The sequence below is a fragment of the Orcinus orca genome, chromosome 6 (genome assembly GCF_937001465.1).
Source record: "Orcinus orca chromosome 6, mOrcOrc1.1, whole genome shotgun sequence".
NCBI lineage: Eukaryota > Metazoa > Chordata > Mammalia > Artiodactyla > Delphinidae > Orcinus > Orcinus orca.
The window spans coordinates 87212057-87226592 of record NC_064564.1 but is presented as its reverse complement, the minus strand read 5'-3'; the positions used below and the strand labels follow the sequence as shown (position 1 = coordinate 87226592).

Here is a 14536-nt window from a genome sequence, read left to right as displayed (position 1 = left end):
TGTGTAAGATAGGTAATAGATAACCTCATAGGCTTGTGTGACGGTAAAGTACGCTGATTCAATTAAGGTGCCTAGAACTGTGCCGGGTTCATTAAGTGTTAGGTGGTGGTATTACTGAACGGCTGGATCTCCCCATCTCCGCCCCATTGCCTAGCAGTCTGGACCCCAAAGCCGGCGAGACTGGGCAGCAGCGCCCCCTCCTGGCTACTGAGAGAAAGAAGGGCCTCCTCCCGATACTAAGCGGCCCTCTTGCCCTCTTCCTCCCGGCGGATTGGGAAGCCTCAGGAATTACTCTACCAGCCCAGGTTCACCGAGCGCTACTCCCGTGGCGGGCTCTGCGCGCGCACTTTGCCGTGCGGGGTAAATTAGATCGTCTCATCTAATTTTCAAACAGCTCTCTGAGGCAGACACGGTTACTGTTTCCATTTCACCAAGGCAGAAACTTGAGGCTCCGGGAGGTCGAGTCCCTTGTTCCAAGCCACTCAGCGAGGGAGCGGCGGGACGTGAAGGCAGGAGAGTGTGACTGCCCCCAGCTTCTGTTTGGTCGCGCGGGTCAGCCCGCCCCAGTCACCGCGGCGAGTGCGTGCCGGTGTACGCGCCCGTTCTGTGCGCGTGTGCGCGCCCCGAGACCAGCCCCGGGGGGCCCGGAGCGCGGCGAGGAGCGTGAGGAAGCAGTGGTTGCCCCGCGGGCTCGCGGAGCGCGAGGGCGGGGCTTGTGCCGGCCCTTGCCCCGCCCGCCGGCCCCGCCTGCCGTGCTTAGGGAGGGAGGAGGCGGCGCTGGGAGCCGGGACTCGGCGGGCGGCGAGGAGCGCGGAGCCGGAGCCGGAGCCGGACGCCGCCGCCGCAGCCACCTGCGCGGCAGTCATCAAGGTAGGGCGGCCCCGAGCCACCGGCCATACCTTCCCTGTCTGTGCGATGTGTGCGCGCTGCGCCTCTGGGCTGCAGCGCCCGGGGAGGGATGCTGGGGCTCGGCGCACCGCAGGGGACCCGGCGGGGCTCGGGGGACCTGGCTTCCAGCCCCTCTGCGTGACCTTGCACAAAGCACTGCTCCTCTCCAGGCCTCAGTTTCCCCATCGGGACAGCGGGCCCAGTGGTGGCCCCTTCCTCGCTGGGCTCTTGGGAGGGGCCGCCTCAAGCTCCAGCCTCCCGACGGCGAGGGGCCTGGATGGGTACTGTCTGCACAGCCCACCCGCAGTGAGGGCCTCTTATGCTGGCTGTGGCGAGTCGGTCCCGACAGTCCCCCCATTAGTGGCCTGGGTGCCTCGCGGGACCTGTGTCAGGACCTCTTCCCTCTCCTGGTTGAGCAACCTGCTGGGCCTCAGCTTCCCTGTACAGGAAACAGGAAGCGGGGGGACACCCCCAAGTCCCTATCAAGCCGGTCTGGGCATGCAGGGTGGGGCGGTCAGAGTCTGCCTGCCAAGTCTGCCTCCCGGTCTGGGGCTGGGGGAGCCCTGGGTTGGAGGTGGTGGGGCCCTCGGCCACAGACTTGCCTAGACCAGACCCATGCAGGCACCTGTATTTAGGGAATGGTGTGGAACATGCCCTTCCCCATCCCTTCCCCACCAGTGCTGACGCCCAGCTCTACGTCCCAGCCTGGTGTGATAGGGATGGCTTGTCCACACACGGACCCCAGAGGGGCTACAGTGCCAAGAGAGCCATGTCTGAGTGGGGTTCGGTCTGGGACAGAGCAGATGTCTGAGGGACTGTGGCTCCAGGCTCTCTGGGTGAAGAAGACCTCTGGCATCTGACCCAGCCCCTTGGTCAGATCTCCTTTGGAAGGTCCTGCTGTCCCATTGCACACCCCTTGTTATGGGAATCTCACTAGCTGTAAACAGAGCTAGAATCTACTAGTCCTGCTCTGAGCACACAGACAACATCTGACCCCTCCATCCCCCACCCCGAGGCAATCATCTGGTCCCTTAAATCAGTTTACCTCAGGGCTAAACAGCCCCAGATCCAGCATTGTTTCTCCTGTCAGAGCCTTAGGGAGCAAAGGCAAGACGAGGGAGCTGAGGTGTCTGCCCCAGAGCAGGCAGTAGTCAGCCTGGGGATTATTCAGAACCCACTGTCATCAGCACTGGAATGTGTCCCCTGTACCCTTGGGTTAGCAGCTACCTTAGAGGTCTGGAGTGAGAGAAGGAGCCAGAGGAGCCCCTCTCCAGGCCTTCCAGCCCATGCGTGTTCTTCCCTGTCTTCTGTTGCCTGCCCTGATTGAGGGAGTAGTTTCTGAGAATCAGGACTGGGCCTTCTGGTCTCTCTTGTCCCCCCTCATGACCTGCCCCTCACCCGGGAGCTTTCTTACAGCCAAAAGAAGGGAGGCATTGCCAGGGCAGGTAGTGAGCACTGTGTCCTCAGAGGTTGTGAGCAGAGGCTGGATGAGCACTTGCTGGGGGTGAGCTGCCTTTGACTGCAAGTCTGGGACTCTAGGGCCGAAGTAGAGTGAGCATGACCTTACCTTCTGGCCATGGTGGAGCTGCACAGAACTTGAAGCTAGACCACAAACGAGTGTTATTATCCCGTCGTAAAAGCAGACTAAGTATATGTGCTGTCACTTGAGCATAGCTCCGACCCACAGGCTTAAGTGCTACCTATTTCTCCTGTCATCTCTACCTGCATATAATCTGGGCTCTGTTTTCCTGCTCTACTAGTCCAAGCTATTTAGGCCTTGATTTAGAGGTATAGCAAATTCTGGTTATTAACAAGTCATCCTATGCCAATAATTTTAAAATGCACCATGGAATTATGGAATATCTAAACTGCAAGGGATCTTAAGAAATCATCTCATTCAACCCCCTCATTTGACAGATAGGTATCCCCTATCCCTGGAGGGGATGTGACTTGTCAAAGGTCACACAGCAGATGAGCAACCAAGCCCAGCGATCTTGATTCCAGAACCAGAGTGTGTGTGTGTGTGTGTGTGTGTGTTTGGAAACACATACCACATAGTAAATGAAAGCAATCTGTATTTATTCCTATAAAATTAGCAGAAATAAATATAAAAGGATAAACGTCTATGCTGGCAAAGCTATAGGGATTCTCCGGTAGCATTTAATTTTGCAGAGCAACCTGGCAGTTTGTTACAAAAGTCCATGAAAATGATCCTAACTTCCCTTTGACCCTAGAATTCTAATTTAAGGACTTTACCCTAAGGAAGTAATTATAGAGAGAGACGAGTGTAGTGCTGTTATTTGCAAGAAGTTATCTTATGGTGAAGAAGCTCTTGGTGTTTTATCTGAGGCTTAATAAACATTTCATTTAAAAAGTACACCTTTAATAATAGTGATACTAAAGCTTCCATGTCCAGAGTCTGGCCAGCGCAGGAGCAGTGTGGTCCAGAGGAAAAGCAATGAGACTCCTGCCAGCCTAGATTCCAGGATGAGCTCTTCCTCTACCCCACCGAATGACCTTAGGTCAATCCCTGCCCCTTTCTGTACCTCACTTACCCTATATGTGAAATGGGGTAGATTCAGTGATTGCTGAATTTCTTTGAACTCTGACAACCCACATTCTAGGCTTAGCAAACCTCTGTAGAGGAAGCCTTTATTAGAAGGAGCAGTGAACACAGGGATAACCAAAGATTGTTGCAGTCTCCCTCCCCCATCGTTAAATGAATCCCCTTAGAGGCAAGCAGCTAGCTAGGGGAAGGGGCTTCCCTCAGCCTTAGACCTTTGTTATCTCCAAATGGCCAGAACCTGGATTTTTTTTTTTTTGGCCGTGCCCCTTGGCATGGAGGATCTTAGTTCCTGGACCAAGGATCGAACCCATGTCCCCTGCACTGGAAGCATGGAGTCTCAACCACTGGACTGCCAGGGAAGTTCCAGAACCTGGATTATTTTAGATCCTACTGTATTTTTGTTTTTATCCTCTTTACCAAATATCAGGGTACAGAGATTTTTCAGGAGGATTGGAAAATAATTCAGCAAGATCCTCCATTTATTATGTTACGTCTATAGGGTGTGCCTTGCCTTCTTCAGAACAGATTGGAGGCGTTTAGCAATCACACCTATTATGAAGGGCCAGGAGTTGGTGAACAAACATTTACTGAGCACTGACTGTTTATTAGGCCTCGAGGTACCTCCCAAGGGCCTGCAGGCTGCCATGCGAAACGTATTAGGTCATATGTGAAATGGCCAATATCTGGCTGTTTTTGACTTACAAGAAATGGCCATTTGGTTCAGCCTAAATGGAAAAAGATATAATGAAAAAGCACTGTGCTCCTTACCATAATTGAGAGATTGGCAGGGTGCGGTGGGGACTAGTACAGTGTGATTACTGTATAAGCTTGGAGAAGTCAAGTAAGAAGGACATGGGAGCCTCACCTCGAAGAATCAATAACAACAACAACAACAATAATAATAAGCTAACATTTATTGAGTACTTACCACCTGCCTGATTGTCCTAAGTGCTTCACAGTCATTCATGTAATCATTCAGCCTTTCATTTATTAAACACCTGCATTGCGCTAGGTATCTTCTAGGTATTGGGGGGAAGGGCGTTCTTGACAGTAAACAAAATAGACCAAAAAGATAAAAAATCTGTCTTAAAAGAGCTTACAATCTAATAGGAAAAAAAGACAGACAATAAACACTAAGTACAATAGGTGGCGATAAATGAGATGGAGCGAATAAAACATAGGATATTTTGAGTGTGTGAGGGGGAATGGAAGGAGGGGTTGTGGTTTCAAGTAGGGTGTATGTGAGGGGAATCACTGAGAATCACTTCTGGGCAAAGGCTTGAAGGAGGTGAGGGAATGAGCTGGCTGATTCCTGGGGAAGAGCCGTCCAGGGAGAGGGAACAGCCAGTGCCAAGAAAAAAGCCCTGAGGTAGGACCATACCTGACATGTTGAAGGAAGAGCAGATGAGAAGATTGCCACGAGGGAAGAGGAGACAGGTGAGAGAGGCCGCCGGTCCAATTGTGTACCCTGTCTCGTACAACATGATGGACTCCTGTAAGTTTGAGGGAGGTACTACTTGTATATCTCTTCTTCAGTTAAAGGGACAAAGGTACAGAGAGTTTAAGTGACAAAGGTACAGAGAGTTTAAGTAACTTGCTGAAACAGTGTCTCATAGAGGAGCTAGGGCTTTTAGTCAAGGGCAGTGGGAGCCATGGAAGGCTTTTGAACAAGTTATGGGCATGGCCACATTTGAGTGTTTTGTTTTTTTTTAATTTATTTTTATTTTTGGCTGCATTGGGTCTTTGTTGCTGCACGCGGGCTTTCTCTAGTTGCGGCGAGTGGGGGCTGCTTCTCGTTGTGGTGCGCGGGCTTCTCATTGTGATGGCTTCTCTTTGTTGCGGAGCACGGGCTCTAGGCGCGTGGGCTTCAGTACTTGTGGCACTCGGGCTTCGTAGTTGTGGCTTGCGGACTCTAGAGCGCAGGCTCGGTAGTTGTGGCGCACGGGCTTAGTTGCTCTGCGGCATGTGGGATCCTCCCGGACCAGAACTCGAACCCGTGTCCCCTGCATTGGCAGGCGGATTCTTAACCGCTGCGCCACCAGGGAAGTCCCCACATTTGAGTGTTTGTGCGATTCCTCTGGGGTACAGAGAGAGGGCTGTGGAAATAGTCCAGGCCTGGGATGATAAGGCTGGACCCAGGCAGCGTAAACCATTGAACGAGGGGGCAGAGGATCTGTCAAGCTTGGTGCTGGGGGTGAGGTAGGGGTCCAGGCCAGGTGAGTAGGAAGAGGAGGAAGCCAGGCTGGTCTTGGGCTTATTTATTTAACAAATACTTAATAGCACTTCTTATGCTCCAGGCGCCATCTAAGATTTTACATACACTGGCCCATCGAATCCTCAAAGGAATTTATAGAATAGATACTATTACTTACTATTTTTAATGGGTGTATTGTATGTAAATTATATCTCAATGAAGTTAATTTACAAAGAAAGTATATTTGTTTCTTCTAAGTACTTGATGATAATAGAGAATGTAGAAAAAAGAGAGGAAAACAGAAAATAAATCACATCTCTTTTTATCTTAGATAATCAATATAAATATTTTACTATATTTACTTGGGTTTCTTTTTCTACTATTATCCCCATTTTTCAGATGAGGACACTGTGGCCCAGAGAAGTTGGGCAGCTCGCCCAGGGTCATATATTTGGACCCATGTCATCTGGCTCCAGTGTTCAGGGTCTTAATCACCGCGCTGTGTTGCCTGTAGGCAAACCTGGAATGTCAGTTGGTGGGTTCCATTGAGACACCCCCCCGTACCCTGCACTCACCCCACCCCCAGCATCCTTTCACAGATAGGGAAAGTAAGGCCCAGTGAAAGGTGGCACCTTGCTCAGCATCTCTCAACCAGTTGGGAGCAGATATGTGAGGTCTTATTCTAAGAAGAAACAGGGAGCTGAGAATTTGTAGGGTTGATGTGACAGCTGCTTCCAGCCTGCAGTGCTGGTCTTCCAGAACAGTTGAGACAGAGTCCAGGGATGGCTTGATGTAGGAATCACATGGGAGGAGAGGGCTCTGAGGGTCTCTGGAGTTGTTCCCAAGACTCTCTTCTTGGGACAAAGACTAGGGGTTTAGATGGCTGCAAGCACAGTCAGCATTATGACCGACTGCCTGAAGCCAGGAACCCCAGGCCACATCAGCAGAAGCATAGAGTTAGATCCAGAAAAATGAAGGTCTTGCTGGAGTTTGGGCTACCTCCTGAGTGGGACTGGGGCAGCTGGGACAGATCCAGAGGCCGCCAGGCTGGGGAAGAGCCTGTGCCTTCAGATTCCGTGATGCTTCTGGCTTCCACCTCAGCGTGCCAGACCCCAGAAGACCTTTTGCCCTCAGTGATGTGTGTTCTCAGTCTTTGGTCCCTGGGACTCTCACAGACCTTCTCATCTCTTTGCAAAGAGTAAAGAAACCAGACTACTGTCCTATTTCATGGAATGCAGGGCACAGCCAGTTTTGAGATAATATACCATTATTTTATAATCCATTAAGAAAGAAAAAGGGCAGCCAATTAAACTATAAGTTACATCCCAGTTTCAGAGATGTTAAAAACTCTTGTGTCTTAGAATCAATTAAATATGACGTGTGACAGGCCCCACCCTAGGTTCTTTTTTTTTAAACTAACTTTATTTTTTATTTTTTAATATATTTATTTATTTATTTTTGGCTGCATTGGGTCTTCGTTACTGCGTGGGCTTTCTCTAGTTGCCTCAAGCGGTGGTTTCTCTTGTTGCGGAGCACGGGCTCTAGATGCGCGCGGGCTTCAGTAGTTGTGGCACGTGGGCTCAGTAGTTGTGGCTCGCAGGCTCTAGAGCGCAGGCTCAGTAGTTGTGGCGCATGGGCTTAGTTGCTGTGCGGCATGTGGGATCTTCCCGGACCAGGGCTTGAACCCGTGTCCCCTGCATTGGCAGGTGGATTCTTAACCACTGCGCCACCATGGAAGCCCCCCACCCTAGATTCTTAATGTATATTCACTCATTTAATCCGTACAGCAACCTTGTGGCTAGATATTCTTGTCCTCTTTTTACAGATGAGGAAACAGGGGCCCAGAGAAGTTAAGTTACTTGCAAAGTCGCACAGTCAGCGAGAGGTAAAGCTAGGATTTGAACCCTGTTCTAACTGGATTCCACCACATTTTCCTAATCCAACTCCACAAAGACAAGGCTCCTGAGCTCTGGCCCTTGGGAAGAAGAGAATGTTCAGCAAAGTAAATGTATGTCAGTGCAGAAATGCCTGGTGGACAGGCCGTTAAACGCTGGGTGCTCTGAGTAATGAGGGGCCTAGAGGAGGGCTGGGGAGCTTATGGACAGGAAGGAGCTTTGGGAGCTCGCTGGCTGGGTCATTAGTCTCATCCTTGTTATGACCATTTCCAAGAGTAGGTTGGCCTATGGCCTGCCCTGGAGAGAGACTGCGGAGGCCTATCCCACACAGATATCCCAGAACCTCACTCAGACTTATCCATTCATTCATTCCCTAAATAGTAATTTTTCAATTTGATTTTTTGAAGGAGACCTTTGTTCGTGTATTGGTCACTTTCTGCATGTGAAACAGAGCTCAGAGCTAGGGATCCAGAGCAGAGCAAAACAGATAAAGGGGCTGCCCTGGTGAGCTCACAGACCAGAGAAGAGCTGGTCTTCTCTGTCCCACAAAAACCGGAGAAGTCCCACAAAACCCGGAGAAGTCCCACAAAACCCGGAGAAGAGGGGCATAAGGAGTGTGCAGAGTAGAGAAATGTGCCTGGTCCAGGATCACTGCAGAAGGCTGTTCTAAGGGAAGGACTTTTGAGCTGAGATCTGAAAGATGAGTAGGAAGTAACCAGGTGAGGGTGGGGAGGGGAACATGCTAGACCAGCCTGTGCAAAGGCCCTGAGGCTGGAGGAAATGGACTTTTGAGGAATTAAAGGCGCTGAGTGTCTGTAGCTCGGATCCCTGGGCAAGGTGAGTGTGGAAAGGGAGAGTGGGCCAGAGCCTTCAAGCCCTGCAGCAATGGCCACAGAGTGGCATGCTTAGATTTCCATCTTTTGAAAAGATCAGGGGCAAGATGGTTGGTATCCCAGACTAAGTGACCAAGTGAGAACAGGTGGTAGCCGTGGGAATGGACCTATGTGGATGGTTTAAGAGATGTTTAGGAGGTGGAGGAGTGTGGGATGAACGACGGATTGGCTGTGGGTACAAGGAGAAGGAGGCCATGCCGGCGACCCCTGGGATCTGGCTTGTCTGAAGTGCCCTTCACAAGGCCTGACTCGCAGAGGGAGGGGTTCTGGGGGGGAGACAGGCAGTAGTGGGAAAGGACTTCACTCTGTGTGTGCCTCCTGCCCTCATCTGGTTTTCGTCTATTTTTTTCCCCAGCAGTGCTTAGATATCCTGGTTCATCCAGCATCAGGGTTTTGCCAGACAATATGGGAAAAGTCAGCAGGATGAAGGATTTTACGGTGTTGATAAGAGTGAGGTGATGGATCGTGGAACTGAGGGGAGGAAATAGAGTGAAGCGAGAAGGAGGCAGATGAGGGAGAGAAGGTTGAGGAGGCCAGTGATGGAAGTTCTCATGGGTGAAGGTCTGCAGTGGGGGGAGGCCTGGCCTGATGTCCCAGGTTGCTGGTACAAGAAATGGGCATCACGGTGTGTAGATATCACATGGCCCAGACACCACCCTACAAGCTGGCCTTTCAGAAAAACTGGAGCCAAGCTTGACAGATTATGTTGTCCTAGAGAGGGGTCTCTGGTCCAAGGCTCTCTCCTTGGGCCTGAACCCATTTTTATTGACCCATCAGGGGTGCTGACAAAGGGCTGGTCATATCTGGACGTGCCAGGAAGCTGGAGGCAGGGAGGGTGTGATCAGCAAGGGGGTGCTTGAACTAGTGACTTTGGAAGCAAGTGGAACTGTTTCAGTCATGGGGCTCATCTGAGGTCACACAGCTAGGAAGTGGCTCCCTGGTTTGGTTTTCTGTGCTGTGGATTCCAGATTTCAGAGGGTAGTTCCTTTCTTGTATCTTGCTCTGAACCTGAGAACATGACACTGCTGAGTCTGCAGCCTGGGAGGGGAGTTGTAGCCAGCTAGGGGATGGCCGGGACTGCATGCAGGAAGACTTCCTGGAAGAGGGAGCATCTAAGCTGAGCCTTGGACAGAGTGATGGGGAGGGAGATATTGGCAAAGGAACAACAGAAGCCAAGGGCTGGCGATGGGAAGCACACTGAGCCTTTTTGGGATGCCTTGAACATACAGTCTGAGTCTGGTCTGGCTCAATCTAAAGGGAATAGTATCAGATACGGACCAGATACCAAGGGCAGGGAGGTGGAAACAACCCACCCTGGCAGGGAGGAGTGTTTTATCACTGACATTGTTTAGAATTATAGGCACATAATGATAATAAAGTCCGGCTTTTTGTCGCTCTTATTATTGTTTTTAAGTTCTCTATAGCAAATACACCCAGGCTGACTGCTCACCTCCCTGCTGCCTTTGTCCCCCCACTTCCCCTTCCCAGCAGGGGGGAAGAGAGCCATAGAGATAGGAGCAAGATTTCAGCCTGTGCCTCAGAAGGCCCAGGACCCATGTCCACAGCTGCCCACACCTTACCAGGCCTGGGCTGGCATACCCTGGGGACCACTGGGCTGCAGGGCTCCAAGTCCTGTGGTGTCCAGGGCTGCAGTTGGTGGTCAGAGGCAGAATTCTTGGGCTCTAGGGGAACCCCAGATCTCACCCTCCTAAACAGCCTTCCAGAGTAATAAGGACAGTAGTAATACCCTTCAGGGGTTACTTCCCAGCCCACAGATGTCACCCTCATGGGCACTCAGACAACAGCTGGACCCGAATAGTCCCGTTTCACCAATGAGGCTTCAGAGTGACTCAGAACCGTGGCCAGCTGATGACCCCATGTCCCCCATCCTGATGGCACTTGTAACCTTTGCTGATATCTCCCTGCCACCCACGGCCACCCTCAGAGCCAGTGGGTGATCTTACATCACAAGGGAGGCAGCCCAGAGGGTGAGAGGTCAGGCAGCTGCCTACGGCCCAGTGAGAGAGCCAGGAAGGGACCCACTGTGGCCAGGACTCAGAGGTGTTAGCATCAAGAACTAGAGATTTGCGTTCTCTCTGGGATCTACCACTGACCAACTAGGTGACCTTGGACCAGTTACATCCCTTCTTGGGTCCTTGTTTCCTCACCTGCAAAGTGAGGGGTTAAACTAGGTGATCCCTACCATCCCTTGCAGCCTGAAAATCTTCTCTGAGGGTCTCCCTGTCTTCTATTCTGGTGGCCTCCAAGGTGAGGCACACAAGATGCTCATTGGGGTGCAGGAAAAAATATCATCTAAACAAGAAAATCATTCACGTTTGCTCACATTTGCCAGGTGTAGACACACTGACACACTCTCCAGTCAGGGGGCAGGCAGCTTCATGTCTCAGGTCTCCAGAAGTCTCTGAGAAAGGGGTGACAAGGACATCCTACTCTTTGGTTTGTTTTAGGCAGGTTATCCCAACTAATTAAACTGGTCAATTAATCCAGGTTAATCTAGACTAATTAATCCAGGTTGGATTTGTGGATTATATTAACCAGTTTTAACAAACTAACCCTCACAAAATGGACAAGTGGTTTTGAAAGATTTCTATGAGGACACTGGATTGTTAGTAATTCTGATAATGCTAGAGCATGGGGACAAGACAATGTGAGAATTAACACTTGGCTTTCCAGCACTATCACTTCAGTCAGCCACAAGGCAAGGAAAAAAAAAACATGAGACAAGAAGTCAGCACAAGTTTTTTTGTGTGGGGGAGGACACTATTTGAAATAGAGATTTACAGTCACTCTGGTTAATGATGAATCTCGCCTCTTGTGTACATTGTACCTTACGTCTATAGGTGATGGTTACTTGTATATAATATAATATATTGGGGTCGGTGAGCTCGATGTTTTTCCCTTTGGAAGGAGTAAATGATCAAAACAGTTTGGGGCCCACTTCTGTAACTTCCTGGTCTTTGCTATGCTGCTGCCACTTCTGACTCACCACCACCTTTGTGATCATACTTTGCTCGAGTGAGATGCGATTTCTCCAGTTTTCTACCCGTTCCTAGGGCAAAGACTCCATGGCTACCTCTGGGCCCACAGAGCCCAGCATGGGGGTCTGTCTCCAACTGGGGACTTGGAAAATATGGGTTGAGTTGATGTGCTTCAGTTTACCCTTCATGCTCTACTGGCCTTTCTAGCAGCAAAGACTTGGGGTCTGTCTCCTCTCCTGACCCCAAGGAGCCCCATCTTTCCCAGCCTGAACCATACTCTGGAGAAACGCAGCCCACCTTTCAAAGGTCTGAGCCTCAGGAGGGCCCAGCTAGGGTGAATGACCCTCGGCCTCACAATTAGAAGACCTTCTTCCCCAGCCATCCTTGGAATTTGTTCCTCTGAGAACAGCAGCACAGATAAGAAGCAAAATATTTGACACCGTATCCAAGCACAGGATCAAAGGAGACTTTGTTCCGTGTCTTAGAGGACTCTCCTGGGCTGGGAGTGCTGGAGACCTGGATCCCATTCCTGGTTCTGCCCTGTGTGTGTGACCCTGGCCGTGCTGACTCAGTTTCCCCTTTCATACCTCGTGATCTCTGGGGGTCTGGCCAGTGCTGCTTTTCTGAGATGTGAAGTCTGGGATCTTTTTGGAGACCTGCTCTGCTGAGTGGTTCTTTGCCCCTCTCTGGAGGGTTTGGGTATGCTCTGGTCTCCAAACTGGGTGAAAGATGGGGACAGCTTGGAGCATTACTGTGAGGCAACCAAAATGGGTGGAAGATGGGAAACTGAGTCGCACAAGAAACTCCCCAACCTGGAGCAGAGCCATCCCAGGGTTAGGTGGCAGGGGCCTCAGATCTCTGGAAGGGCTGTTGTGGGGCAGAGAAACGGATGTGGTTGGTGGGGCTCCAGGGATGGAGACAGGGCAGTGGGGGAAATTGTAGATTTCCGCTCAGCAGAAGGAGGAAGTCTAACGGTTGAGCTCTCCTGCCCCCCGGAAGGGGTGAGCTTCCCTTCAGCAGAATGGTACAAGCCGAGACATGCAGACTTTTCAGATGGAATGGTGTGGAAAGGAGAGCAGAGAGCTGGGCTGCGTGCTTCCCTGGGTCCCTGACCCTGGGCAGTCCTGGGTTATTGTGTCTGTTTCTTGCCCCCAGATGTAATAAGATCATTTGAGAGAGGGGGTTAGTGGGTCTGGCTGAGAATTAGATTAGACGAGAATTAGAGCTTCAGGCTCTAAATCAGCGCTGAGGGCTGGGGGAGGGGCATAAGGCTTCCTCTGTTTTCATCCAGTTAAGGGGATTTTCATGCCTCCCAGCACAGATGACCCCTGAATCACTCCTGAATCTTTAGATCTTTAGGTGTCGCCTCTCTGAAGAGAAAAGGAACATGGGCACTTTGTGCTTCTGGTTTAATCTGTAAGCCCTGTTCAAAGTCCTAAATATTCATTTCATTTTATTTTATTTATTTTTGGCTGTGTTGCGTCTTCTTTGCTGCACACGGGCTTTATCTAGTTGTGGCGAGCGGGGCCTACTCTTCGCTGCGGTGCACTGGCTTCTCATTGCGGTGGCTTCTCTTGTTGCAGAGCATGGACTCTAGGCACGCGGGCTCAGTAGTTGTGGTGCACAGGCTTAGCTGCTCCAAGGCATGTGGGCTCGAACCCGTGTCCCCTGCATTGGCAGGCGGATTCTTAACCACCAGGGAAGCCCAATATTCATTTCAATCCATTAATACAGGTAAATAGTTTAAAACCATGCCTTCTTATAGTGAGCAGTCAATAGAAGTTACCATTATTACTTATTTAAAAAAATTTTTTTATTGAAGTGTAGTTGGTTTACAATATTTTATTAGTTTCAGGTGTACAACATAGTGATTCAGTATTTTTATAGATAGATTATACTCCATTTAAAGTTATTACAAAATAATGTCTATATTTCCCTGTGCTATACAATGTATCCTTGATGCTTATTTATTTTATACATAGTAGTTAGTATCTCTTAATCTCATATCACCCCCTTCCCCCTTCCCTCTCCCCACTGGTAACCACTAGTTTGTTCTCTATGTCTGTAAGGTCATTTCTGTTTTGTTGTATACATTCGTTTGTTTTATTTTATTACCTTCCACATATAAGTGATAACATAGAGTATTTGCCTTTCTCAGTCTGACTTATTCACTAAGCATAATACTCTCTAGGTCTATCCCATGTTGTTGCTGTGATTACTTACTTTGAATTTACCTTGCGTTTACCATGTGCCAGGCAGTGTTGTAAATGCTTGTCAGGTATGAACTCATTTACTATTCCCACCCCATTTTATAGATGGAAAACCTGAGGTCTAGAGAGGCTGACTCACCTGTCCAGGGTCTTTCGGCTGGTATGAGGTGGGGCTGATGTTTGAGCCCAGCAGGTGGGCTCCTGACTATGTTTGTAACCACTGCTATGCCACCTCTCGGCATCGTCATATTGATCTCGAGTGTCCTCTGTGTAATAGAGAAAGAAAGCGCCTTTGCCTCCATTCTCCCTTCAGAGCCTCCCAAAGCCTCAGGAGGGTTTCAGGCAGGGACGCACATTCCCATTTTATGGATGGGGCCCAGGGGCACAGAGAGGGACAATGACTTGAGCAGGGTCACACAGACGACGAGGGCAGAGCAGAATGGAGCCGGGCCCCTGATCTCAGAATATCTGTGTACCATCGCTCTACAGAGCAGGGCTCCCAGCTGAAGCCCGGTGGGAGTAGGTGCTGGTTATTGAGGGCACTGCTCCCTTAAGAGGCCCCTTCCTTCCTCACAAGGAGCAGAGCCAGCTCTATAGAGAGGGCAAGCAAGCCAAAGGGAAGATGATGGGAAAAGCCACCCTCTGCCAGGGAGAAGGTCGAGGCGGTCCTGAAGGTGCCTGAAGGAGGGGCGAGGATTGTCACCCTGCAGGGCCCCTTCTGCAGGAGGCCTAGGCAGAGAAGGCCCTGACTAGCCACGAGTAAAAGGGTGAAGGGGCAACCAACCTGCCCCCCCACGCCCTGAGGTCACGTCAGGGACTGACTCTAAGGCCAGGGGTCAGGGAGGGTTAAAAGAAGCAGGTGCTCCCTGGGGAAACAATCATGGAAGTGGA

At 50.5% G+C, this 14536-nt stretch overlaps 1 protein-coding gene across 1 annotated transcript in view; it reads left to right on the top strand.

The window, feature by feature from the left end:
• Positions 1-556: 556 nt before the first annotated feature.
• The window catches only part of CORO2A (coronin 2A), a 55633-nt gene continuing 41653 nt past the window's right edge, over positions 557-14536 (top strand). Inside the window, exon 1 of the mRNA XM_004271472.4 lies at positions 557-870. The gene's annotated coding sequence lies outside the window, so the exon portion shown is untranslated. The remainder of the gene's footprint in view (positions 871-14536) is intronic.